This window comes from Chlamydotis macqueenii, chromosome 3 (assembly GCF_036417535.1).
Source record: "Chlamydotis macqueenii isolate bChlMac1 chromosome 3, bChlMac1.mat, whole genome shotgun sequence".
NCBI classification, from domain to species: Eukaryota; Metazoa; Chordata; class Aves; order Otidiformes; family Otididae; genus Chlamydotis; species Chlamydotis macqueenii.
Window position 1 is genome coordinate 43,368,243 of NC_141558.1, and position 26,396 is coordinate 43,394,638.

At 39.8% G+C, this 26,396-nt stretch overlaps 1 protein-coding gene and 1 pseudogene across 1 annotated transcript in view; one reads left to right on the forward strand and one right to left on the reverse strand.

Moving 5' to 3' along the window:
• Positions 1–2,911: 2,911 nt before the first annotated feature.
• LOC104478692 (kinesin-like protein KIF11 pseudogene) lies at positions 2,912–5,258 on the reverse strand (annotated as a pseudogene).
• Positions 5,259–6,809: 1,551 nt separating this feature from the next.
• KLHL32 (kelch like family member 32) overlaps positions 6,810–26,396 on the forward strand; it is a 129,876-nt gene continuing 110,289 nt past the window's right edge. The window contains exons 1-2 of the mRNA XM_086744429.1: positions 6,810–6,852; positions 16,141–16,263. The gene's annotated coding sequence lies outside the window, so the exon portion shown is untranslated. The remainder of the gene's footprint in view (positions 6,853–16,140; positions 16,264–26,396) is intronic.

Consider the following 26,396-nt stretch of genomic DNA (forward strand, 5'->3'; position numbering starts at 1 on the left):
CTCTGCCAGCTTTAATTGTGGACGGGATGAGGCCTTCTAATAGAAAGCACTTTGGTTCTGCAGACAGACTAAGCTCAGTAAGTTACTTATATGAGTTATCTTCTTCCTTGGTTTCTAACGCCTGCATCTTCCTTCTTATTCTTAACAGGGAGAGAATTGGTTGTCTAATTGTCCCAGAATTAAAAGTGCAGCAAACATTCAGTCATTCTTTCAGATCTTCACTACCTCCATGCAACTTCCTGTTGTAGGAACAACCTGAATGTAAGAAAAAGCTGAAGGAAGACTGGTCTGAAGAGGCTACGGTTCATTATGTACACTAGTTTTGAAAACAAAGGCATGCAAAGTGCTCTACACTAGGGCCTACGCTTTTGTTAGCAGAGTGACAGTGCCAAGACTTGCACCAGGCTCAATAAAGCATTATATACACAAGCTCGTATATCACAGTGGAAAAAGGACTGCAGGAGTGCATGGTCCCTCTCCCTCTTCCTGACCATTTTCCCCAAGGCTCTACTCCTGCTTTTCCTTTGCCAGCCATACTGTGACCCCTTTCAAGTTGGTCATGGAACTTCTCGTACATCAGAGCCTCCAGCTCCTCTTGCAGCAGCCACATGCTAAATGGAGCAACTACATTTTCAGAGTACTGGCAGTAAAATATGCTTGCTTGGTGAGAAATACACCTCCTACTTCACAGAAATAAAAGCTGTGGATTGTCACATCTAACGTGCCAGACTATTTTGATTTCAACAGTTCAGAAGTGGAGAATGATTTTGTTTAAAGCAGCCTCAGGCTGAGCCAAGCTCAACTGTTCTTTGGGAGTAGGGGGGATCTAGAAAAGGGAGAAGTGGGAATAAAAAAATTGTTAACTGTTAGTGGCCAGCAATTTACCTGCCAACAGTACTATATGGGTTGTTTAGAGAACTGGTTTGTTAGTTTCTTCTCTAACCTCCACTTCCCTTTTCCCTTTCTGTAAATGTCAAGGGCTACATCCAGAGCTGTATTCAGAACAACATGCATAGCAGAGGAAGTGCTGCAACGTTCAAAACAGGACCTTACGCACCCTGCTACCCGTCAGGAAGCCTCCTTCCTCCTGTAGGGAAATATCACCTCATCTGACTAAACCTGTTCCAAATGAAAGAACAAGGTCAAAGCAGTAACCTAGACAACTCCAACATTACAGCTAACACTACTATTTATATATCTACTACTGAGAAGGGAACAGTTACTCCCTTACCTGGTTTAATTTTATGTTGCACACTGGGCTGCTTTTAAGCAGATGCTGTCATGCAACTGACGTTTGTCAGCTCCACGAATCAGCAGAAAACCCAAAGCACTTGTGGGTTTTCTTCTAGCTCCAGTTGCAAAGTTAGAGAATAGAATTGCAGATACTATTTTTTATTCCTTTTTTAAATGTTAGACTTTTATTCTGTTTGCTTGCTTTAGATGCTTGCGGTACTGCCGTGTAATCTGGAAAATGCTCAGCTGCGCAAACTGCTCAGAACTTAGTGTAGTGTTTGATATTTTTATGGTTTTAATAAAAATAGTGGTGCGTGGTATACTTTCTAACGCAACAAGGATTTGGCTGTGTTTATCTGGGTAATTTTCAGAACATTGAGGTAACATGCACCAATACAGCAGGTTCACATTCAGCCTTGCAAATCAGGAAGAGCACTATAAAAGGAAATAATGGGTTAAGTACGGATGAGTTGTAAAGAGCCTCTGAGAACAGGATTGCACATGAACTGAGATTGCTATAACTTGTGGTTATGTGGGAAACTCACCATAAATCACCATAAGATTCAGAGTCTAGCAAATCCATGCTGGGATCTGAACTGAAGTTTTCAGTGTGGATAGTTGAATGATTCATCATCCTGAGATAGCAGTGACTGGTTATCATTTTAGACGTAATCCAAAAACTAGAAGGAAAAAACATTTCCTAGTGTAGCTGGAACCACCAGGCACTGTAGTGCTCATAGAGGTTCCGGTGACAGGAATTCTGAATTTACTTCTCCTTTATGGTGTTAGGAGGAGTAAAATAAAATTCTGTTTCTATGTTTGAAAACAGTCTCAGTTTTAAGTTCAACCCAGCTGTACCCTGAGGCTGAAACATGGCCATGTTTTGGCAGCAGGGAAGACTGCCATATGTTGCAGTGATAAAGAAATTACACTGATGCCAATCTCTAAAGTAAGACTTACAAAAAAATATCTAAGGGGGTATGTTTGTAGCAATATAAGCTTTTTTATATAAATAGAATAAAAGAGTCTGACAAGTCTATATTTAAGGATAATTTTTCTATCTCTTTAAGTCACGCACTTTGTAAATGCCACAAGCCACAATTTACTGTTGTTCTTGAGAGAAGTTGTGTATAATACATAAATCCATTGCATTTCCCCTTTCCACAGATTTGCTTGCTGTCTAGCTCCCGGCTTCCAATAGCCATAGGACAATTCCGTTCTTTGAATAAATTCTTACTTATTGACTGGCTTTTAGTGAGCATATACTGGAAATCGATAAGAAGATTCTTTTTTTAGCAGTCATTCAGTCAGGCCTCTAAATGAGAGCACGGATGTGGAGACCCTGAACATGGCTGGCAGCAAAATGACATACTCACTCTTTCTGTTTTTAAGGTCAGTATAGGCCGTTGGTTTGTAGCTCTCGTGGGTGACTTCCAAAGCTTCTAAAATTCTCACTTTGTTTTAGTGCCAGCAGTATGTCAAGGATCTTTGAACACAAAAGACTATTTGTATTCTTGATATGCATATAATAACATCAATTGTAGGATCTGTTCGTACAATGTGGTAGTTCCAAACCACATCTACTGCAACTTAATGCAGAACAAAATATCCAATACAAAATGCTGATCTCAATCATAAACCTTCTGTTTTCTATTGTAAACACTGAAACTGCTGTTTCTTATTGCTGAAGGAGACTGCTACTGATCCATAAAGCTATCTGAGCAGTTTTAAATTCACTCCTTTTACCAGTATCCTGAGACACATTTGTGAGATTACCAAGAAGTTGCTGAGGACAGACAATGAATTCCATTAGCAACTTCTTGTTTTCACCATTTATGTCCTTGTTCCTCTTGAAAGAAATTATCCAGAGATGCAATAAATTTGTTTTGAAGCAGAAGTTTTACTGCTGACTAGGTGTATAGTTTCCAGGTAAACATTTTCTTGCCCAGCAGTGATGGTGGTCTTCAAACTTCCATTTTTGGACAGTATACCAGCTAAGTTCTTCTGTATCTCCTGAGCCAACAGGTCCACCTGGCTTTGCAGTGAGGACAATAATTCATTTGCGTTCTTTGTATATACAAGCTTTGCCATGTTCACTTCTCTTAAATTCTCACAGTATTTTGCAGCTGAGGAAAAACACTGTCTGTTTTTTTTTCCTCAGCGTGAGACAGAGATCTCCTAAGAAGATATTAATTCCTTTTATAGCCCTCCATCTCATCAGCCACAGCAGAACATTTCCTCGTGTTATTCTGAAACTGACAGTTCAGTTCCGGGACAATTTCCACCATTGATGTCAAGATATTTAATGCTCTTCCTAATTCACATACATGTCAGTCAACCTCAACAGATCAGCTTTACTAGCAAATGGCAGAGTCTTATTTTGTAATATTTTTTTCAGACATATAAGAAAGTTCAATGGTGAGCCATTTTGTAACAGAGGCAAAAGACAATGATGCAACTAATGCAACTATATTAGCTGCTGAACAAATGGTAGATAGGAAACCACCTATAAAATATGCATAAGCTGTGAACATCCGTTGCTACTTCAGACTGTTCTCACTAACTGAATCTTGTATTTTGTTGAACAGAACATTAATTTCTCCTACAAATGCATTTGGGTGGTAGCATTGTGTTGATCAACAGCCTTCTTAAGACCCAGTTTTGTATAGATACATCTTTTGTACTAACAGTACGAAACAAATGGCTAGCTGTGTCTTGTCTTTATTTTCCAAAACTGAAACCAGATATTCTTTCTCAGCCAGAGAAACCTTGGTATCTTGCAGATCTGTCTGTGCTTCTTTCAGTTCCTTTACCTTGTCGTTTTTGTTGTTAAGGTTTGCTTTTATCAATTGTGAATGGGTTAGTGATTGTTTTCACTTTTTCTTCCACAGCACCGATTATGTCAATATACTCTGCAACTTGGTGTTCCTGAACTGTCAGCTTTCCTTTGAGGGCTTTATGAATTTTCAATGAAACTACAGACTCTATTTTACTCTTGTGTAGCAGCAAGGTCTCCTTTTAGATGCTCAGCCTCTTCAGTGTCTTCCTTAGTAGCAGCTCCTTTGAGCAGCTACTGGTTAATTTCAGGCTTCATTATGTTCTTTGCTCTGTGAGCATACTTCAGTGTATTCAATGTTTCCTCAAGATTTACAATTGTGTGAGAAACTGTGATAATTATTGATGTTCTTGGTTGTTCTGCAGGAGAGTCTTGAATGATTCTTGTAAATTAAGATTCTCTGTGTCTCCTTCCACAAGAACAGAAATAGCTCTTTCTCCAGTCAGAACGGACTGCTTGGTATTTCCAGCTTCACAAGCTCTTTCATCAACTGCCCCAAATCGAAGTGTTTTCACTTCCTGCAAGATCAACCAAGTTTATCTTCCCAGTTCTAACAAGCTCCCATGTAAGTAGCTGCAGGAGTTCTTTTTGCTGCACTTCTTTCCAAGATTTGGTAGGCTTAATTTTTGTTGAATACAGGTATTTCTTCCAAGCCTTTCACATTTACACCTGTCTTGTTTATGAGATCATCAAATATCTGCAGTCCTCCTCCAACATTGGAAATAGGATTCAGAAGATCAAAAAGCTCTTCAATATAGATTTCCAGAAGAGAGACTTTTACAAAAAAAAATTCAGTATCAATCTCTGTGAGTTTTTCTAATATTTGATACAATGTATTATACCTGTTAGCAAATTCTCTTCCCAAGCATGTTCTTGATTGGGGCTCCCCTTAAATTGCGAAGCTCTTTCCATTTACAGTTTGGCCATAAATGATCACTGTACAGTTCTACCCGTAAGAACAATCCAAAATGTGACACACAACATCCTGTACGTATCAGTTGTCTGTGAATCCTCCAGTGCAGACCCTAACTTCTGCTCTTGCTTGATCACAGTCTACAAATGCATAGGCACTTGCTTTACATCGTGAGGCATGAAAAGGCCTGCACCGCACCACCACCTGGATGTTCTTGCCCTTCACGTTCTTTGTGTAGACACTTCCCTGGAAGCTCAAGGAAGCCATGCTGGGTTTCAGGGCCAATCTGCCAGGGAAAGAGGCAAACCACTGGCTGGCCCTCAGTGCTTTTGCAGCCCCTCAAACTCCAGCCAGCTGGTCGCTGCTCACATTCTGCTCACCTCAGCCACTGGTGCTGCACTTCCTACAACTCCACATTCTAGTTCCTGAGAGATTTCTAGTTACAGTGGCTCAGAAGTGTCCAAGTATAGGGAGACTCTTCTCATCACTTGCCTTGTGATGTCCACACTGTGTGGTGCAGCAAGATGTGGAAATGTTTAAGCTAACACTGATCAAAATAGCCCTGGAATAAAAGGTAATGTGGCCACAACAGTTTTGTGTTGCACATGAGTTAACTGGCCCTGATACGAAGCGATGGCCCTGTCTTTTATGCCTCTGTGTTGAAACAGAAATTGACATCTGCCTAGTCTTGCACTGCATCGGCACCAATCTGCTTGAAACTTACATTGGAGAAGCTTTGCATCACTCCACAAAAGACACCATATACTGCACCTGGTGCTGTGCACTCTCTCCATTTGCTTTCCAGTTTTAACTGTTTCCTCCGCAGATGAGGAATTGTGGTATTTCTAGATGGCTTTTGTGGATACCTTAAAGCAGCACAACTCACGGGCCAGTAGGCTTAAGTAAGGACTCACACTCTGAAAAATGTTTTAGGGAATTGTCATCTGAAAAAGGCTTGAACTCCTCTGATGTGGCACATATGTAAAATTTAATATGGAGATATATTTGAGATGGAGGCAGAGATTTTGGGGATCTACTGGTTTTGTATTAAATGTACAAATCAGTTAGGGAGTGAGTCCCAAGAAAATACAGAAGCAAGGTGTGGACTCTGCTCAAAAATAAAGCTGCTTCAAGCAATTCTCAAAATAGTATTTCCTCCTATATATTACAGCACTGTCCAGTCATACTAAATTATATAAGTGGCTCACTAATCATTAGATTTCTAATACTCCTGAATGTTCTTCACCACCATGGGATCAGTTAGAGGGTGGGGGAAGAAAAGCTCCCACCTCCCCACAGTTCCATGAGGCGAGGTTGAAAGAAAAGCGCTGTTACTAAGACTCATTGCAAAGCCGGGTACTGTGTCCCTGCAAAGACAGCATCTGGAAAAATACACGGCTGCGGCGTGCCTGTGTGCAGCAGTTTTAACTCAGAGGGGTGTCCCTCCTCACACTTGCAATAAGGTTTTTAAAAAGCGACGTCAAAATCCTTAATAGGATAATAAAGCACTGATGCTTTAATATCCTAGATGCAGCACTCAGGCCCTGACCCTGCAGTGGGCCTGTCCTTCTGGAGATCTCTCTCTCTTTCCAGCCATATTTCTTGTCCTAAAATCCTCCTTCCCCACTCCCCGCGGCTGACGGCCCTCCCGACCCCGCCGTTCCCGTGGGCGATGCCGCCTCTCAGGTGCTGTGCCCACAAACTTCTCGCTACTGCCAATGGCTCGACCAAGGCCTTCGCCCCCCCCCCCCCCAGCCCTCCCGCAGGGCCGCGGCCCCGGCGGGCGGGAAACCCGGGGCGCTGCCAGCGGCCACCACCTCCCGGGGGCACGGTGGACGTCGGCGGCCCTGCAACGCCTCAAGAGTGACCGGTAACCGGCGACACGATCCCGTGGCCGTGACCCAGGCCCTGCCCCCTCCTCCGCGGCAGGTGCGGCCCTGCCGCGCCGGGCCTCCGCTGCGCATTGGGCGGGGCGGGGAAGGGAAGCTCCTCCCGCTCCGGCACCAGAGTCGAAACAGCTGGGACGGCGGGTTTGCTGTGCGGGAGCTTCTTCGTCGGAGCGGGGCGGGAGGGTGGCACCTGCTGCGAGGTGAGCTGAGCGGCCGGGCCTGAGGCGGTGTCACCGCCGTTATCTAAGCGGAGCAGCGGGACAAGGCGCGGGGCGGCCGGCGGCGGCCCCCCGCCTTGCCCCGGCCTTTCAGCACCGCTGCCTGGAGTGGGGGGTTGACGGGGAAGGGGGGGTTGTCCGCGTTACCAGGGGAACGGTTCAAACGACAGCTCCGACCGTTGGGGTAACGGCCGGAGCTCGCCTCAGCGGTCCCGCCGGCCCTCGGCTCAACTCCGGCGTAGGAGGCGGCGGGGGCGGAAGGACGAACCGGAGCCCGGGGAGGGGGTGAAGGGTCCCGCCAGCCTCCAAGGTGGAGGGTCCCGCTCCTTCCAAAGTGCTCGGTTTGTGGCGGTTTCTTAAAACATGGCTCTGCTGCCTCGAAACGGGCGCTGAAACGCGTCTCCTTACTCAGTAGGAGCAGTTCTCTTGTTGTATCCAGACTTGAAGCTACTCGTTTGGGTGACAAAACCAAGCTTTTGCTCCTCTCCGCTGTTTAAATAAGCGAGAGCTGCCAGCTGAGAGGGAGCTGGGCACCTTGATTGCTGGAAGATTAAATCTGCAGCCCTGGGAACTGAAAAGGTACGGCTCAGGTGGCTAAATACCTAGCTCAGGGTGGGGAAAGATTTACTTCTCAGCACTGAATTTCCTTATTGGTCAATCTGGAGCAATTCTAAAAAAAAAAAAAATAAAAAAAAAAAATCACGGATTCCTGCGATGCTGTGGGTTGCAGATGACTCGTTGCTGCCAGTCTGCCTGGGCAGGGATGGAGGGTGAATTCAGTCTGCGGAGCGAAGCCACCTTGTCTGTATGGTCTCTGGCAGAGTCCAACTGACAAGTTGATGTACGTAACCGTCACACACAAACACTGGGAAACAGTATACTTGGCAGCATACGCTATAATAAGATGTGAGAGAATTGGAGCTATGGTTTAAAACCTAGTGTGGTGAGATAAACCACTGACGTTGATCTTAGCAAATAGCCCGAATACTTTTTTTTTTTTTTTTTTTTAAAGCTTGTTTTAAATTTGTCTGGTTTTGTAGGGATTGGAGTATATCTCACAAATGTTTCAGAAGCAAGTTGGGGTTCGTCTTACTTCTGTCAACGTTAATGGTGACATTCATCCGGTTGTGAAAAGATCAGGAGTAGACCCAGAGGCCGCAGTGCTGGGGTAAAGAATTACTGTAGCCTTGCCAATTCCTATTGATTCTGGGATCTGCCTGCATGAGGTAGTTGGCAGGGTAAAGGCCTCCGAGGGATGTTGAACAATTGTTTAGAGTTTTCATCCAAAAAACAAGTTTACTGTTTAACCAGAGCCTGCAGAAATCCAGTGATGCACTGAACAAATAATATAGATACCAAAGATGCTTAAAAATCTACTGGTATGTAGCTGCTCTGTCAGATCTCTCTTTTCTGTTCAAGTTTACAAATGACTAGAGAGAAATTTTTACTTGACTTTAAAAGTATTCCAGAAAAACTCTTTCATCTTTTGTCTGCTTTTCAGATTGTGAGTAATTTGACAGTATCTGTAAAGCACTTTGCAGTTATTATGTGTGAAGTACTAGGCTAGATATGGGTACGGTGAGAAACTGTTAGAGAATAATAAGTTCTTGCTTTGGTAGGACGCTAAAAATAATGTAGTCACACCAATTAATGACTCTTAAGCATAAGTTTTTGTTTTTTTTTTTTTTTTTTTAGATGCTTACAATGTTTATAAAAAATGTCATTAGGATTGTGATTTTTTTTTTTTTTTTTGTGCATATGAGCAGCAGAAGTTCCTATTTCTTCCTGTATAAGCATGCATGAAGAAAATATGCATTTGGGCAGCTATTGAGTTGACGGATATAGGGAAAATACTACTTCCAATATTTAAAGGCAGAAGAAGTCACATCAGGTTTTCTTTGGAAGCGATCCAGTTAGATTTGCGGGTATATCTTACATTCATTTCCAAGGAGAGCAAGTGCTTTTAGGGAAGGGAATTTTAATGTGGAAAGTGAGGTGTTGTTTATTTAACGCTTTGTAGATCAGCATGTTATATGAACCACACAGAATATGAGATTAAGCATCGTCTTTACTGTTAGAAAACCATGTGATATTTTAAAAGTAAAGATGACTATACAGACATTAAATTTCTGGAGATATTTTTTGAAAGCAAATTTGGAAGTGACTGAACTTCAAATTAGCCCTGAACAGAAAATATAGAATCCTGCCTTGAACAACAAGCTTAAGATTCCCTGGGATCTTCTAGTTGAGCTGCAATCTTATTTGAGTCTATCTTCTCCACAAGAAGGACATGAATGCTCTGTTTGAGATGGCAGCTCCTGTTCAAAAGTCTGTGTATTGGTGGCTCAGGATTTGAGTTTGAACACATAAAGAAATTCAAGTAACATCAGGGGAAGGTGTTTTTGGGGGTCGTGGGTTGTTCCCCCCCTTCCCCTGTGACCGTTCTTTTTCTATTAAGGGGAGCAATACATAATACATTTGCAGTTTACAGTAAAGGAGAAGTATGGTTGAAACATCGGTAGCACATGGAAATTTAGGCTTGCGTGGGCCTGTTATTCCGTGAGTACTTGCAAAGTAAAGTGAGCAGGATCTGGCCAGAGAAAATGTAGTGTTTGTTTGTAAAAAAAACCAACACTTTCTTGTTATCTCTATTTTTGATTCAGAATGTGTTGCTTCTGCCTGAAAAATCAGAAATTGATATAATGTAGCTTCTGACACTGATGATCAGCTTCTACAACACAGCAAAAAGGAATGTGTTCAATGTGAAATTCATGGTGCTGCTGTGGTGGTTTTGACCATCTCTGCTGCCTAGAATATGATTGACTTAATGGCCAAGAATGACAGTAATTTAATGCCACGCTAGTATGGGACAGTGATGATTATAAATTTGACTAGAAATGGGAATTGGATGAAGTGAAAAATGAAATTAATTTAAACACTTGGGTGAGAACAGTTGACAGTCTTATCAGGAGAAACTTACCAAATGTCATCCACTATAATTGTGCTCACCTACAGCAAGCATGTAGTTGTCTCATTTTAATTCTTTTTAGTGTAAGAAATTATCCTTCATATTTCTCATCCATCTAGGACTTTCGTATGGCATTTGTCAGTGTGTCTTGTACTCTGAGGACTTCAATTACTCCAGAACTGATTGGGAAAGAAGAGAGAAAAAAAAATGTCGTGTTTGAATTTTTGTACCTCACTTCTTTGGAGATAGTTCAGAGAAGCAGTGCCAGAAGGCTGAAAATTATAGAGGTTTTCCAAACATATTTTTAGGAGCCTGATTTTTAAAAATCTATTTATTTAGTCTCCTCAAAAAATTACTAACCAGTTGTGGTGGTATATCCCCCCAGTTTCTTGGCTTACCTGAGAGCTATACTAAATAGCCAATCACTTGTAGAATCTTTGGCAAAACAATTTCCAATTCTTCACTTCTTTGTGTTCTGACTTTGGCCTTTTGACAACTTATGAAATCCAGTGAGGTCTGATGTTAGTTCTGTCATTTTATGTGCTTACCCATTTGAAAGGTTATGTGATTGTATCATTTATATTATAGGCTTTTACTAACTTTATTTCAGGGGGGATTTTTGAAATTTTACGATCAAATTCTGATCTCTGAAGAAAAGTAAAGAACGGATACTTTTCACAGTTTGTTTTTTCTTTTTCAAACAATTCTTTTTTTTTTTTTTTGTATGCTGGCGTATGGGTGGGATTTGCATCTGATTCAGTTTTGGGCTTTAAACAGTTAGTGTCTTCAATTTGAGATGAAACATACTTAGAATTTGTTGAGGAGTGTTCCTGCTGAGTCCATGAAGAAATTCCAGGGAAAAGAGGCAACTCTGGTAGGTAGTTTCAAGAGAAGAAAATGAAGCAATGATGATGGATCTTGGCAATTTGGGAGACTAGGAAAGCTTTGAAAATCCTGGTTCAAGGTGTTCCCACATGGACTGACCACCTGGAATCTGCCTAGCCTTTATAGGCAAGGAAATAGCTAATGTAGGCCTCCCAGAAAGGAGCTGCAGCATGTTCTCGGCAGGTGCTAGTCTGTGTCCTAGGCCACAGTCTTTGTGATTTCCAGCACACATGGAGGAACTTTGCACTATTGACTGCTGAGTTACCTGGCCAAGAGTGGAATTGGAAAAATGTTTTTCAAGATTTTATCAGATTGGTATTTTAGTGGCCCTTTTAGCTATAGAAAAACTTGGACAAAGCTAAGCTGTGATGCTGAAGTCCCTTAGCAGCCTTTCTATGGACCAGCACTGTTTGGCTTCCTTTCTTTGGAAGAGGTTTTGCACACACGAGGCAGCTGAACTAGAGTACCAGTTGTGCTCCAGACTGTCTGTGGACAGCTCAGTCACTCCAAGGGCAGATACTGAGGTAGTACTGATGGGTCTTTATACCTACCTACATTGCTAACTTCAAAATATGTCTCTCGGTTAGCTTGAGAAATGAAAGGTAGGACTTCAAAAAAAGTCCCGGTAGTGAATGCCATGCCAATTCCATTGACACTCTTGCCAATGCAAAGCTACTGACTTTGATAGCAGCAGTTGGAGATCTCTCTGTGCCAAGAAAGCAACAAAATGTGTAAATGGTTATGAGTAAAACAAATTGGAGGCTTCAGAACATCAATAATACTTGAAAATGTATGATTTTTCTCTAAGTTAGGTACCTACTCTGAACAATTATGTAAATTGAGAATGTGTTCTGCCAAAATTTCTGTAGCAATATGCTGCAGTAATTGAGAAGAACTTTAATTGTAGAGAATGAGCTTCATAGGGGGATAAATGTTGTAAATATTTTGATTCATCAGTGCTTAAAGGTTAGGGTTGTTCTGAAGAGTGTCTTTTTCAGCAACAATCTGTCTTCATTTTTCCTGACAGGAATTATATGTATAGTGGTGGGTTTTGACAGTGTAGTAGATGTGATGTTGCAGTCTAATTTACTGTTGTGTTTTTCCTGAGTGCTGTAGTTCCTTTGGATGTATCTTAAAAATGTGTATGTGTATTTTTTCCCCTGATAGTCTAAACTTTAACATCTTCAAATTTTCTAACCTTTTGTGGCTCTAGAATAGCCTTTTATTCTACTCTTCAGTGACAATATGCTTGAAAAAAAATCCTCACATTCCTAGTTTGGATAACAGGAGGCTTTTGTTTTGAAGTTATCTTATCTAAGAGTGGTTGAGGTCCATTTTTACAATGTTGATAAGACTTGATTTCTGACCTGCATGTTTTTTCCTTAAAAAAAAAAAAAACAAAAAACCAAAAATAAATGGTTAAGTGAAAACAACATTGCTTATATTAAAATGAATTTTGAAGTGGATGTGAGCAAGCTTATAGCCTTATTATGTCTGAAACATTTCCCATCAAGTTTCATTTCAGGTTAAATAAAGTGAAAGGGCTGCTGCCCTTTGTAAGCCAAACTGGGACTCCACCTGGCTTATCAAGACAGAACAGATGAAAACCTGTGGCTGAAGAAACGTCATCGGGACATGTAGAATGCATTTTTCCCCGGTTTGTTTTTGAAATTCACTAAAATTGGTATTAACCTTTTTTCCAATACCTAAAGAGAGTGGCTTTGAATAATATTTTTTTTTCTGATCTAATACAGATTTTAAAATTATATCTGTAAGGTAATAATAGACCATCAAAAGGTTCTCCCTTTGAGAGGATAAATCTTTCACGTGTTTTTTCTCTTTTCTGTGTTAGACTTTGTTTTGGAAGTCCTATTTCAGTCAAAGTGACCTTTATTTTAGTTGCATAAAACAAAAGAAAAAGAACTGAAGTGATGTTTTCAGAACAGAACTAGGACTTAGACTTCAGTGAACTGTGGAGATCAAAATAGAGATCTCAAGAGCTAAAAGCTGAACTGAAGCATTGAACTTCTTTAGTGGGGATAACTTTTATAGGTTTGGTGTATTACTTAACTGAACTACATTTTTTTTTTCTTTTTCTCCTTTAGTAGAAATCACAGGCAAACAAACTGGAAGGGAACAGAGAGCTCCTTTCTGGCAGGGTCTTAGTGCATCAGGACGGCAGGGTGCACTGGAGAGTGTGCCATTCCCCTGCTGCGCTGAGCTTTGCATCCTCAGTGAGATTACATTAAAATACACTCTGCCTCTCTTGCAACCCGTGGTGACTTTTGCATACAAATGCAGCTGCTGTATTTGCTAGTTGGGAAAGTGCGTAGGAAATTGAATGATGCAATACAACTACGAAATCTTGTGCATTTACTTTTCATGTATGTGCTCCATCCTCAAAACAGAACCAGAGAGGTGTGAAAACGTAGGAGTTGCTGAAATGTAAATAAGAGGGCTGGATGTGCTTTGTTTGCTTACTTAGGGAGGATAACTATGAATGGAGGTGAAACAGAAGTAGGAATTCAGCTTTACAGAAAGCAAGTCAAATTCCAAAATGTTTCTGTAGATGGGTCTGGCTTTCTAATACATGAAGTTCTCTTCTACCACTGTGTCTGGAGACTCAAGTATAGACTCAATTTGAAGCATGCCGTTAGATTGTTTTGTTTGTTTGTTTGCTTTTTTTTTTTTTTAAATTAAGGTCATTAATTTTGTTTAAGACCTTTTAATCGGGTCCATTTTGTTAGGTGCTTTATGGGGTCAGATTCCACGCTCTAGATCCTTGGATTCAAATGGCAGTAGGGACTCAGTGAAGATGAGAACAAGTCATGCACAAATCTAGTGTACTTTATACTTCTTGCAGCTGTTCATATTTCCGCAGGCTTCCACATCTAGCATAGTACAACTCAAAACTACCTTAAAGAGAGGAAAGCTGCTAGACAGGCCATTTGCATTTACTGTGTTTCCTAATTAGAAGTAGCTCTTGCACTGTGGACTTGCATTGATTTGATTTTATTTTTTTTTTTAGTAATGTTGCTGGACAAGTGAAGAGAATTAAGGCTCTAATAGCTGAGCCTTGTAATTTGTGATAAACACTTCCAGCTTTACACTTCCCTCTGCTCATGTAGCAGAGCGGGTGGAGTAGAGCATGTGCCTGCATTTTGTCTGATTATAGGCACTGTCATGAGATGTCAGTATGGGTTTGCACCATAATGCCAATGGGACAGTGACAACGCAAGTGTTGCTGGTGCTCCGGGGCAATAATTTGTGGCAGAGCGTGTGTTATACAGGGAAGGGGGAGTGGAAGCATCTTCAACGACATAGATTGCTTCAGTGAATCACACGTTATGTTTCTACATTCTATCCTGTCATTGGTCTGTATTCTATGAATATTGAAAACTGTTGCTGGAAACCCAAGGAATGAATTTTGGTGGGCTGCATCTTTATTTTCTGGCTTATTTACTCTTTGGCCGGGGTAGGGAGAGAGATTACTGTGTGATTATCAAGTAGCCCATAGCAAACCAGACCAAGCCCTGAACACTTAAAAGGAGGAGAAAGGGGGAGGAAAAAAAGAAAAAGTAGTAGTGTAGCTAGGGTGATGTAAAGATATGAGAGAGGTGAAAGATGGGGTTTTGTTGTTTAGGTTTTGTTTTTTTTTTTCTGAGCCAGTTGATACAGTCTGTGGGAGGGAGGAAAAATGCACAAGGCTTTTGAATAGAAGTGTTTGTTTTGTTTAGGCATGGAGCAGACACAGAAGTGTAAATACTTGTCTATTTCTTTTCTAATTCTGTATCTGATCGTAATTAAAAATCAAGATTAAAAATTATTTAAGATCCTCTTTTTAGGAGTTTTTCCTTGAAACAGAGGCTTTTCTCCAAATAAGGAAAGGTTGTGTCTCAGACAAGGGAGGGTGGAAACAGGTTGGAGAAAATCTTAAGCTGTAAATTCAGAAGCTTTTATTTGGAAGGAAAAAAAAAGCCCCTCTATCCATTCTTAGTTAAGATTATTTTTCATCTGTTTATCTGTATGATATACACATTCAGAAACTGTCAGAAGAAACAGACTCTATCACAAAATTCAATCTAATAGATTTACGATCTCTTACGTGCCTCAGCTGGATAGGTGGATTGCAGCTGAGTAAAAGTTGTGGACCAATCTCTCCTTGCCTTTCTTTCATGGTATCTTGGTTCTGACTAGGATGGAGTTAATTTTCACCTCAGCTAGGAGAGGAACTGGAGCTGGTGGCACCTGTGGCTGGGGGACACAGCTGGGATAGGTTACTAATCAGCCAACAGCTGGGACAGTGTACCCAAATTGGCCAAAGGACTATTCCATCCCATGTGACATCATGCTCAGTATATAAGTGAGGAGTTTTGCCTTCTTTTCTTTACTAATTCTTCTCCCTGTCCCACTGCGAGGGGGCGGTGAGGGGGGAGTGAGCAACTGTGTGGTATTTTAGCTGCTGAGTAGGGCTAAACCATGACACGTGGTTTGATACAAGATGTTCTCCAGCAATACTGGCTTGAGGTACTCATGATCCCTGTGCCCTCCTGCTGCAGTTTATTACTATTGTGTTTTGCTGGCATCACTGTTTGTGGAGGTGTACTGTGGACTGGATCACCAGCATGCCTCTTAAAGGTTTAAGGGAAAAAAACCCGAACCCCCTAAAAATTAAAAAGCAACCCCACTGAAGCCTCTGTGCACTCTTAAGCCAGATCAAGCAAGAGAAGGAAGTACAGAAGGCACTGTTGCTGATCAACTTGTACTTGTATCTTGAGGCAACAGCAACCAGGTGCTTTTCGCTTTGATACATATACGCAGACTAGAGAAAGACATGTTGACTGTAAGTGCTTAGTTTTCTTTCATATAGTAGGGGGTAAAAGGTGTTAAATCAGTGTTTTTATTTACCAGATTATTTCACTGAATTGGAGTATGCAATTTTTTTTTTACTGCAGCTTGCCATAAATAAACAGAAGGGTGTTTGGAAATCCTGACCAGCTTTTGTGTAGGAGAGAGCAATCATAACAAACTGGTTCTGTGAGAAACTGAAAACAAATAAGGATGGGCTGTTACTCATGGTTTACAAAAGCAAAAGAGACTCTGCACAAAAAGAAGGAAGTTTGTTTTCAAATACTGAAAACCATTGTTTGCAAACCTGGGACAAATTTTAGTAACATTTAGTGTTTTCCTGTTTTCAGTCTTTAGAAGATCTTGGAAAGCCAAAGGCAATGATTTTTACCAACTCTGGCCTCAGAGAAGGGTGAAAATCTTCTGCATGTACCGCATTCAAGACCTCTAGAAGTCTTCTGAATCTTCCCAAGGTATTTCCAAGAACATTTCATACCTGTTTCTGTGTGTTACAATCTTGCAGTCGCTTACAATGTTGCAGTTAGCTAAAGCAAAGAATCCTTTCCCCTAAGAAAATTTTTCATACAAGGAGAGCTGCTCTTTTAATACTTAAAATTAGTGGTATTATTACCTACCATGTTTACATTATTTTCCTTATTATTTTATGTTCTTGTCATTTGTTAGTCTAACACTACTGTACAAAGTGATAGCTAGGCAATATTCAGATGAGCAGAGTATTTCTAGTTGACCAGCTGAAGGATGGATCAAGGTGGTTTGGTTTTGTTTTGTTTTGGTTTTTTTTAAGTGGGAATTGTTAAGTGGCACCAAATCTCCAAATCAATATTCCGTTTTACTTTATACCGATACTGAGTTGTTAAGATACTCAAACATTACTAATAGCTCATATTGGCTGTTTTCATGTAGCCACATCTGTGCCCCAAAGAAAGTCTCTAGCCTTGTCTTTTAAGGGTAGACTGACTAGAAATGGAGCTGATGAAGTGATAATAAAAATCATGCTTGAAGCTGCATCTTTTTCTTAGTTATTCCCTGTGTGGAGCAGAAACATCTCTTAAGCAATCTTGGGATCTTCACAGAAAATTTATTGTATGGTGGCTCTGGAACCATGTAGGCTGGCAAATTGGAACCACAGATCAAATGCTTTTGTGACTATGATGGTAGGAAAAATAAATTTAATCTGTTTTACAGGAAGGATGAAACTTTCCATATAAACATATCATTAGGACATACAGGTTGACTGTGCTGTGTAGAAATACTCACTTAGCTCTGAACAAAGTAGCAGAACCTATAGGAGCAGTATTGTTAGTACAGTGGTTTGTGTGGGTAACATCTTAAGAAACTACTTGGATGTCTCTGCAAGCCTCTGCATTGTGCTGTGTTGGTTGCGAGTGAGCTGATGATCCTCTAGGGACTGCAGATTGGTAAATTCCAATCCAGATTCAGAAATTTTGTTGTCTGACTGTGAGAAGTGAACTTCAAAGACTTGAGTCCCAGCAGTATTGCTGCATTGGATTTCAAGTCATCTCAGAGAAGGCTTGTGTTGCCAGTAGTACTCACTGAAGGAGTTTTATAAATACTTAAGATCAGATAGCTTTTAGTTAGGCTGTAGTTTTTCTCTACTGGAAGTGGGTGGGAAGAGCCTTTCTTTGCTTATCAGAATCAGTATAAATACAGAGGTAAAAGCTTGCATTTGTTTCTCAAATGTAATGTGAGAGTTGCGTGACAGCATGCTGCAAGGCTAGTTGCAGTGGTGATGCAACAGTTTGCTCACTGACTGGCAATATTGTCAGATCTAAGAGTTAAAGCACTGAAAGGTAGAGAGAGATCTTTCAGACCTTTTTTTTTCATTATTTATTTATTTCTTAGAGAACAGTCTACTGATTAGGTAGGGATGCCTGTAGTGTTGCCAGGTAAGTGAATAGACCTGGCCAAAGCTAAAAGTCAGCCCTTTGTTTAGTTATAGTGACTTGGGTCGTCTGGATGCAGTCCTGAACTTCTTGGCTGTATTCAGTATGTTACTATCCAAAGATCATAAAAAAGCAGCGAGTTTGTGCTTAGAGTGCTGGATCATGTGCAATACAACTGCTCAGTTCATTGGCAAGGTGAGGGGCAGTCTGTCCCCTGCAAATCCTCTGATTCAAATCCAGATTTTTGTGTGTGGCATTTGGTAAAGAGAGAAATCAAATGCCATTTAATTGTCTGCTTAGTCTTTGAATCTATCTCCAGTATCCTTGGGCTTAGTCACTGGAGAGGATGAGTGTGCGCTTCAGGCCATCTTTATGCCAGGCAGCACCTTTTGGGCCAGTGCGTCTCTGTTCCCAGCTCAAGACATTGATGAATAGCTTCCACTTGTTAATATAATGGCATTCAATGGCTTTTGATTTTAGCATTGCCGACCTCAAGCATTCAAACACTGCAAGTCAGTTCCCAGACATCAGTAATTAAATGAATTCAGACACTTTCCATCAGAAGTCGTGTCTAGTGTTAAATTATGTTTTCAAGCTTCTCTCAGGAATCTCCAAACCTATAAACTTCATTCTTTGAAGTGAAAGCTTCAGGTACAGTTTGATTCCAGGAGACACATTTGATGAAAAAGGAGGAAACCACCATGACAGCTTTATTTTGGCTTTTTCTCACCTTAAAATGTGTTTGTTTTCTGACCACTGCTTACCTTTACCTGAACTTTTCTGTAGTGGTATAGAGACTGAGTTGACATTTCCCTTCGTATATCAGTCTGTGTCAAATTTTAATTTAGAAGGTCTGTTGCTTTTAGTGGTGATGCTCTCTCATTGATTCTTCTAGTGATGTACTAGGAATGATAAATTTTATTATTTGCTGTGGACCAAATGTAGAGGCAATGTAGGTAGCTTCCATGTGGGTTAGAGGCTGGGAATCAAAACTAATGAAAAAGTAACTGAAATAAAAGGAAATCTTAGTGTTGTGATACAGCATAGAAGTCAGAATAATATAGTAAAACACAGTAATTCCGACTCCTCCCAAACAAGTTAACTCTGTTAAAGCTTATGAAGTGCCTAGCATATTAAAAAAGCTGTATAAAATAGTATTGTTTTGTTGGACATATGCAATTTAGTTTGGTCATCATTTATTTATGATGTGGATTGTCCCTTTTATGTCAGCAAACATTGTTTTTGCTTGTTTAAAAGTTCAGAGCAGCTGGAATCAAATGCTTTACAGTCAAACAAGAATGGTTATTAAGAAGGTACTCTCTGATCATGCTGTTACCAGCAATATTTAATGTGTTTTAAATAATTAAAAATGCTGATGTGAGACCTTGTAGATAAAGTGCACAGTTAAGACAGTTAACGGTGTAAGATCTAGTGAAATTAGTTGTTTCATGTAAATTCTTTCCCACTGCCAAAAAAAACCTCTAACCATCATCTATATGAAAAAAGACTGTGGGATGCAAATCTGTTAACTCTATGCCATGAACTGTTAAAAAGATTGTGGGTCTTACAAATCTAGTCAGAGCTTCTCCAAGGACTTCAGTAACATTTTTAGGGATGAAGGAGCTGTTTTGTCCTTAAATGTGTCCATGGAGAAAAGATTTGAGAGAAGAAACCTCTTCAGGACTCTCTTGTAGAGTTTTGGCGTTACCATACCCAGGAAACTCTTCACTGTTTTCTGGGATATGATAATAACAGTAATAGGCTACTATTGTCCTGTTTGTAATTCAGGATTTCCTTTGTTTTTTGAATTCCTTCTCTGCCTGGCAGTGTGGTTTTGATAGAGATGTCCAGCATGGCCTCTAGGTGTCCCATCTTGGAGCATACCTACAGGAAAATGAAACCACTGTCTAAGTTGCCTTTACATTCAACACCATTGATTTGGTTGGTGCTGAGTGAAGTGCATCTTCTCCAGGGACTGTACCTATTCCCACTTTGTCCAGCTGTGGCTTGCGTGTTGCCTTTTCCAGTTCTTCTCATCCAAACCCAAAGGCCTGTTCCATGCTGAAATCCTAGGTAACGGGGAGAGGTTTAATATTACCTCCCATTACTCCACTCCTTTTATTGCAAGAAGATAATTAAAATATGAGTGGCTGATTAGTTAAAGACTTAATTTCTTTTTTCTTCACTAGTGGGAATGCTTTACACTTATGTAACCTTGGACAACTGCTTGCCAATAGCTAGGCATTTCATAAATTGCCTAACTGCATCTGTAGGATTGATCTAGCATTCATATTTCACTTTTTTTTTTTAAATATGCAGCAGCATTTCTACTAGCAAGCTATGGAATATTACAATAAAAAGATTCACAAAAATGTAGACTGTTAAACTATGAATTTAGTCTAATTCTCATTGAAGACCTCGACCAAATTATTGATGAATTTGAAAACAGCAAGGTTTGACCTGAAATAAGTAGTAGGATATGATATATTTTGTGGAAGTTAATGGATACTCAGGTTTTTTACTTCCAAATACTCATTATTTGCTGAGACTTCCCCAGACATGGTACTTAGCAGAACTGTCTTTCAAGAAGGCTTCTTAGTGTGGCTTAATTCTGAAATATTCTAATTTGTTCCCTTTACTTCTGACTCTTGACAGCATTGCATTTAAAAGCAAAAATCTTTGTGATTGTTGGGCATTTATGCAAGGTGCTTTTATAGGTTTGGAGTTCCTTTTGAGTAATGGATATCTATTGAAGAACTTATTGAAAATACCCTAACTGAAACTTAAGCAAATTCTTTTGCTTTTTGTCAGGAGTCAATCAGGGCTCAATTTACTTGCCTAAATATGGGTCATTTGAGATACTGATCCAGAAGAGACTGGATGTCTGGTGTGTCCTGTGTCATATCTCGCATCTCCCCAGGGAGATGTCTTAGTTACTGTAGGGGATCTGAAATGACAGTAAATGTCTGTCTGTTATAAACTGAATTTAAGTCTTAGTTGAGCTTTATTTTAAAAAAAAAAAAATCAATGTGTGCATGTATTGCTTACAAAGTATTATTTTTGTTTATCAAGTGAAATAATCATAAAATTTCATACAAGCAGCAGTTGCACCAGAATTGCTACTGAGTTTTCCTGTCCTTTTTTTTTAAAAACAAACAAACAAACAAAAACAAACAAAAAACCCACTTGCTTATTACAGAATATTTTTTTAAATTCTTAGTCTGTTTGCTTTCGGTTGGTATTAATTCTAGGCAGGCGTTCAAAGGATTCTTAGGCTGTTGTAATAAATGGAAAGACTGCAACTCATCAATGTGCTGCGCCAGGACATTTGAAGATATGTGGAGGCATGTGCATTTGCTATGGTTTTGATGGAATTTCTCCTTTTTGCCTCTTCTGTTTCCTTTTAAGAGATGAAATCTCTTCAAGATGATTGGGATGTGGAATAAGTAGGACATATGGGGCTGATATGCTCTTGCATGCATACAGTTTATTCATAATCTTTTCAGCTCTACCATAGAGAATCACACAAAACACAGAATCATCTAGCTTGGAAGGGACCTCTTGAGATCATTTAATCAAACCCGCTATTCAAGCAGATTGTCCAGTACTGTGTCCAGAGGTGTTCTGAAATCTCCAGGAATGGAGACTCCACAACCTCTCTAGCCAATCTGTTCTGATGTTCAACCATCATCACAGTAAAAAGTATTTTCTTGTGTTCAGATGGAATGTTGTGTGTTAATTTGTGCTCACTAAGTTATGGAAGAAGCAATGTTTTAACTTGTATTATCAGTAGCTATTTGTAGCATTTACTGATTTCTTAACAACATAATTATTGCTATTGTAATTTTTAAACATATGTGTGTTATTTTACAAATAAGTGCTCCTACAGCCTTTTAAATTTTTCTTCTATATTTTCATGTATACAGATGTTGTCTTGGTAAAAGCTGAGCTCCAGTTGTGTACAAGGAATTATGTCTGGTACTGTTTAGCTTTCTCAAATGTAGTGGACTTCTAGTGATGAGCTTGCAATTCACAGACTTCAGTTAGGCATTTAGGACTGTCTCCAGAAATCATCTTATGCTTCTAAGAGTGGTATTCACAAACCCTAGAGACTTGTTAAGCTTCATAGTTTAATGTCTGGGTAGTGATAGATGCTTAAGAACAAAGATTCTCAACAAGCCACAAGTTGTTTGCCTGTATATGAAGGGAAGAACAGGATGTAGCCTTATGAAGTTTTTCATAGGTGTCTATATTCACAGTGCCCTTAAGAATTTAAGTAGCAAGTTGTTTCACCAAAAAAAAAAAAAATTATTTTTTTTTTAAATTTAGCTTCTCCTGGTTGTTTGTGTTTTGTGGTGGTGGTTTGGGTTTTTTTTGTGTGGTTTTTTTTTTTTGTTTTTGTTGTTGTTGGTTTGTTTTTTTAATAATCTAAGAACTGTTAATGCAGTACTTGCCTAATAATGGATCTGAGTTCAGTTGTCTTTGCTGTGATGGGCATTCAAAACCATTCCTCACACCTCCTACAAAGAGTAAAATAACTATCAGACTAGCGGCAGCACTAGGTACACATTCTTGTTTCCCTTCTTCTGTTGTGGTTTATTGTCCCACTAAGAATGCAGGCTTTGGGTCAGAAGGACAGTGAGTACGAATAGATATCCGTAATCCAGTGATGAAGGTGGTGTCCTAGGGATTAGGGAGACCTGGTTCTGTCCTGGGAACTGGAACCAGAATGTTGAATTGATGTTTTGAAAACAGGGCTGTAATACAAGTTTCACGTACAGGCTGGTGCACAAGTATTAAGGAAATGGGAGATTTGAGTGTACTTCTTGTTTGGTCAGTTTAAAAGCAGAGTTAATACAAAATATATCTGTTTAGAGCTCTCCAGTTAGAATATGTCTGCACTCTGAGTACTTCTACACATTTCCATTACTGAGACGAGGTTGTTGACTGAGAAGTGACAGAAGATGATGCAGTTTCTAGAGCTGTCATCATAATTGATCTGTCTTTTGACTGCCAAATGTATAAACAGCTAATGTTAGTCAGATCTGGCTTGGGAATTTATACAAGTTTAACAAAAAATCCATTGAACCATCCAATCTGTCTGTGTACCCAAAGGATTTTAACTATTAATCCTGGAGTTGTCTCTGAAAAAGAGTTGAGCACATTGAAATTTCATGTTTGGAAACAAGAACTCAAATGTCTCTCTAGTAACCTAAATGATAAGCTTAATTAGAGTGATCAGGAGTACAAGGTATTATCTTAAAGTGAGTTTCTTTAAGTATGTTGTCAAAGACATGACTCGCACTATAAAATGCATCATATGCAGCCTCAAAATGAGTCTTTTTAGACTATATTTCCTGTCACCTCCCCTCCCTACCTGGTGTGTCCTTTCTACTCTGAGAGGAATTGTTATTTGCTGGATTGACATTAATGTATTAATGACAGTGGTCAACATCAGAACATTTTCTAGGTAGCTGATCTGGAACGCGGAATAAAATCTCTGTTAGAAGAGGATCTTATGTTGAGCAAAGGACAAGAGAAAACAAGAAATCTCCTCTTTCAAAAAAATAAAATATGCTGGTATGAAGTCTAGATGTCTTGTGCAAATGAATCCTTGGAGGAAAGGAATGCACTAACTCTACCATCAATTTGAGCATTCAGCTGTTTTCCTGAGCTCAGGTGTCCTCATGTTTTCCTTTGTGTTCCCAGCAGATCTGTGAACCACAGCTTCCCCTGGCAGTGGGTGGGAACTGCGCTGTTCCCAACTGTCTAAATGCTTCAGAAGCTCATGTACGTGAGCAGGTTGTGCTCACAGTTAGTTCACCTAGTAAATCTGTCACTTGATACCCATTCTGAGTTAAAAGTGAACTAGGAAATTTTTCTGTCTTTGTTAAATTGGTTTTGCTTCCTTTGTCCACTTACAACTTTGTGCAGCCCTGTGTATATAGCGAAAGTCCTGCAGATTCTTGACTACAGGGTGCAAAAAAATCCCTCTAACTTCTTCCATGCTGCTTTTCCCATCCCAGATCAGGCTTTATTTGTGTTCTTTTTCAGCTCAGCTAGTTAAGGCTATAGAGAGAGCAGTAACTGTGTAAATGTTACAGACAGTGAATTAAAGACATAAAGTGATCTACAGTAATGAAATAGTGTAGATGATGGAAATTTTGTTTTCTTCTAAACAATATTTTTTGTTTTGTTTTGTTTTCTGTCTGCAGAAGGTCATATAAAAAAGGATGAAGGGCTGGAAGAAATAATCTGTCTTGGGGATAGCAAGTGGGGGACTGTAGCTAGGGAAACCAGTGTCCTTCCAGAATGACATAGGCTTAATGTTTTGTTAATCTGTAACCATGGTGCTTGGTGTTTTCTGAGTCAAACTTTTGGATGGTTTAATGAAAACTTGGAATAAAAGAATATAGTTAAAGTATGCTGAGAGCCTTAAAGAAAGGGAGCCAAAAGAAGTTACTGTTGTAGATGTATTGGTGCAAGTTCTAAAGCTCAGATTTTGCGTGCCCCAGGTCACAATTTTTTGAGATGGTAACTGCTATACAGCAAAGAGTATTGAAGATGATTTGTCTCGTTTTCCCTCACCTCTAATAAGACTTTACAGCTTTCTTCTTAAAGATGAGCATAGAATTACAACATATATGAGCCATCTTTACAGTTACTGCTGCATGTTTAACCGTGACAGTGTCAGTATGTTCACAGATATATAACTCATACCAGAAGACTCCTCTACAAAATTTCACAGCTGTTTCTTTCTCCTGGAAAGAAACAAAGTCAAGTGTTGGTCTGTCTTGTAAACCCTGTCAGATTGTCTTTCTGAACTGTATCATGTTTCAAAAATGTAGTAGTAATAATCAGGATAGTCTGCTACAAGGTGGAGGAGAAAAAAGTTCTGGAGGGAAACTTTCTTCCACTTACTATTGAAGGGTAATTAAATGACTTCCCACTACAGAACAGACAGTATATGATTAGTGTGGGGGGCAGATGGAAGGTGACCTAGGTGATCAACCCTGGTGCTGCTGATGATCCTGGAAGGAGAACTTCCACCTGAAAGATGGATCTGGCAGGAAAAGAGAAGTGCAGCAAGGAGCTGTGAACTTTCAGTGCAAGGGACAATACTGTGAGAGACCAATGAGAGGAGCAGGGAGCAGATGCCTGTCAGGCTCTATGTGACTGATAGAGGATAATCCCAAAAAGTGGAGATGACTGTGCAGACTTCACTGTTTATGGCTTTCTTGATTGCAGCGTGTAATAAAACTTGGAGATGAGCAGCCTTCTTTGTTCTCTCCCCCTGCTTCTGACCCACACAAACAATGGCCAGAAATAGGTTTGTCTGTAAGTCTTATTTATTCTGGTCATCTAATTAGTTTGGATTTTCTCTTTCGAACTAGAACTCTCTTTGTTTTAATCAAATCTGGCTTTTCAGTATAGAAGTGCTTTAATCACTCTAAGTTTGTTGTAAGGAAAATATTTAGATTAGATGGATCTATTTCAAAGCTCTAGCAAACTTCAGATCCTGTCTTCCCTACTTAAACTTGTAAGTCAGTTAGGAGTGAGCAGTATGAAAAGCTATGTGTGAAAATTCCTTTTATACTTAAAGCAGCTTGCAGCTCAAAAGTAATACAGACATCACCATAATAAGAGTTAATGCTAGAATGGCGTTAACCAGGCTTATAGAAGTTTCAGTGTAATCTAAGTGTCAAAAAAAGGCTCTAGGGAGTGTTTATGTGTATTCCTAATGTTGTTACCCCTCATTGACTTTATTTTTATTAAAAAGGTATGTCATATAAGAAGAATTTCACTTTGCTTTTTTTTTTTTTTTTAATCAAACATTCACATGTTAGAAAGTGTTGAAATTAGAAATACCCATACCTTTTCTTGTAGGAAGATGATCATAGGTAACTTCAATTTGGGCATTGGAGCCTTTTCTAGCATTCTTAGCTTTGTGAGCCTGTAACCTTTTAACACTTTTAAAAGGTAAACTAAAGAAAAAAATGTAGGAGAGCTGTACTGACTGCATGGAACAACAGCATAATTGGAACCATTAGCACTGAGCTCTGCTGCATGAATAAACTATCAGGTATTATTCAGTATAATCCAGCACAGCAGAAATAATCCAGTCAGCAGAAAGTGAAGGCAAATGTTCTGTAGAGGCTTCTCCACAAAAAAAAGATGCAAAACTTGGTGGTCTTCATTTCTATAATAAAATCTGGATGGAATGGGCTTTAACAGACATTGATTCATTTGATTGTGTTCTTCAAAACCTGATGATTTTGTGTTACATGAAGGTTTTGGGCCAGGATCTTCCCTACTCTTGGCTCTTTGTGTTTCCTCTCTGTGCCTTTCAGTTTTCACTCCTGAACTGAGCATTCAGCGTTCTTGCCCAGTGATTAGAATTATTCCTAGCTGACCTACAGCTTCTCTTCCTGTGATCACACTGTAGACAAATCCAGGACTTCTCCTCTATTTTGCCCACATACTGATCTGATTTTAGCATTGTATGCTATTCCACTGTTTCCACTCCCTCTTTGCAAAAGAGGAAAACCAAGAAGCAACTGCAGCTGTCTTACCTGGTCTCCAGGTCTTGCTCCTTATAATCTTTTGTTTCCTTTTCTGTCTTCTTTCCCTCTCGTCATCTTCCACTTGTCCTCGTCCAAATCTGTTTCATCAAGATGAAT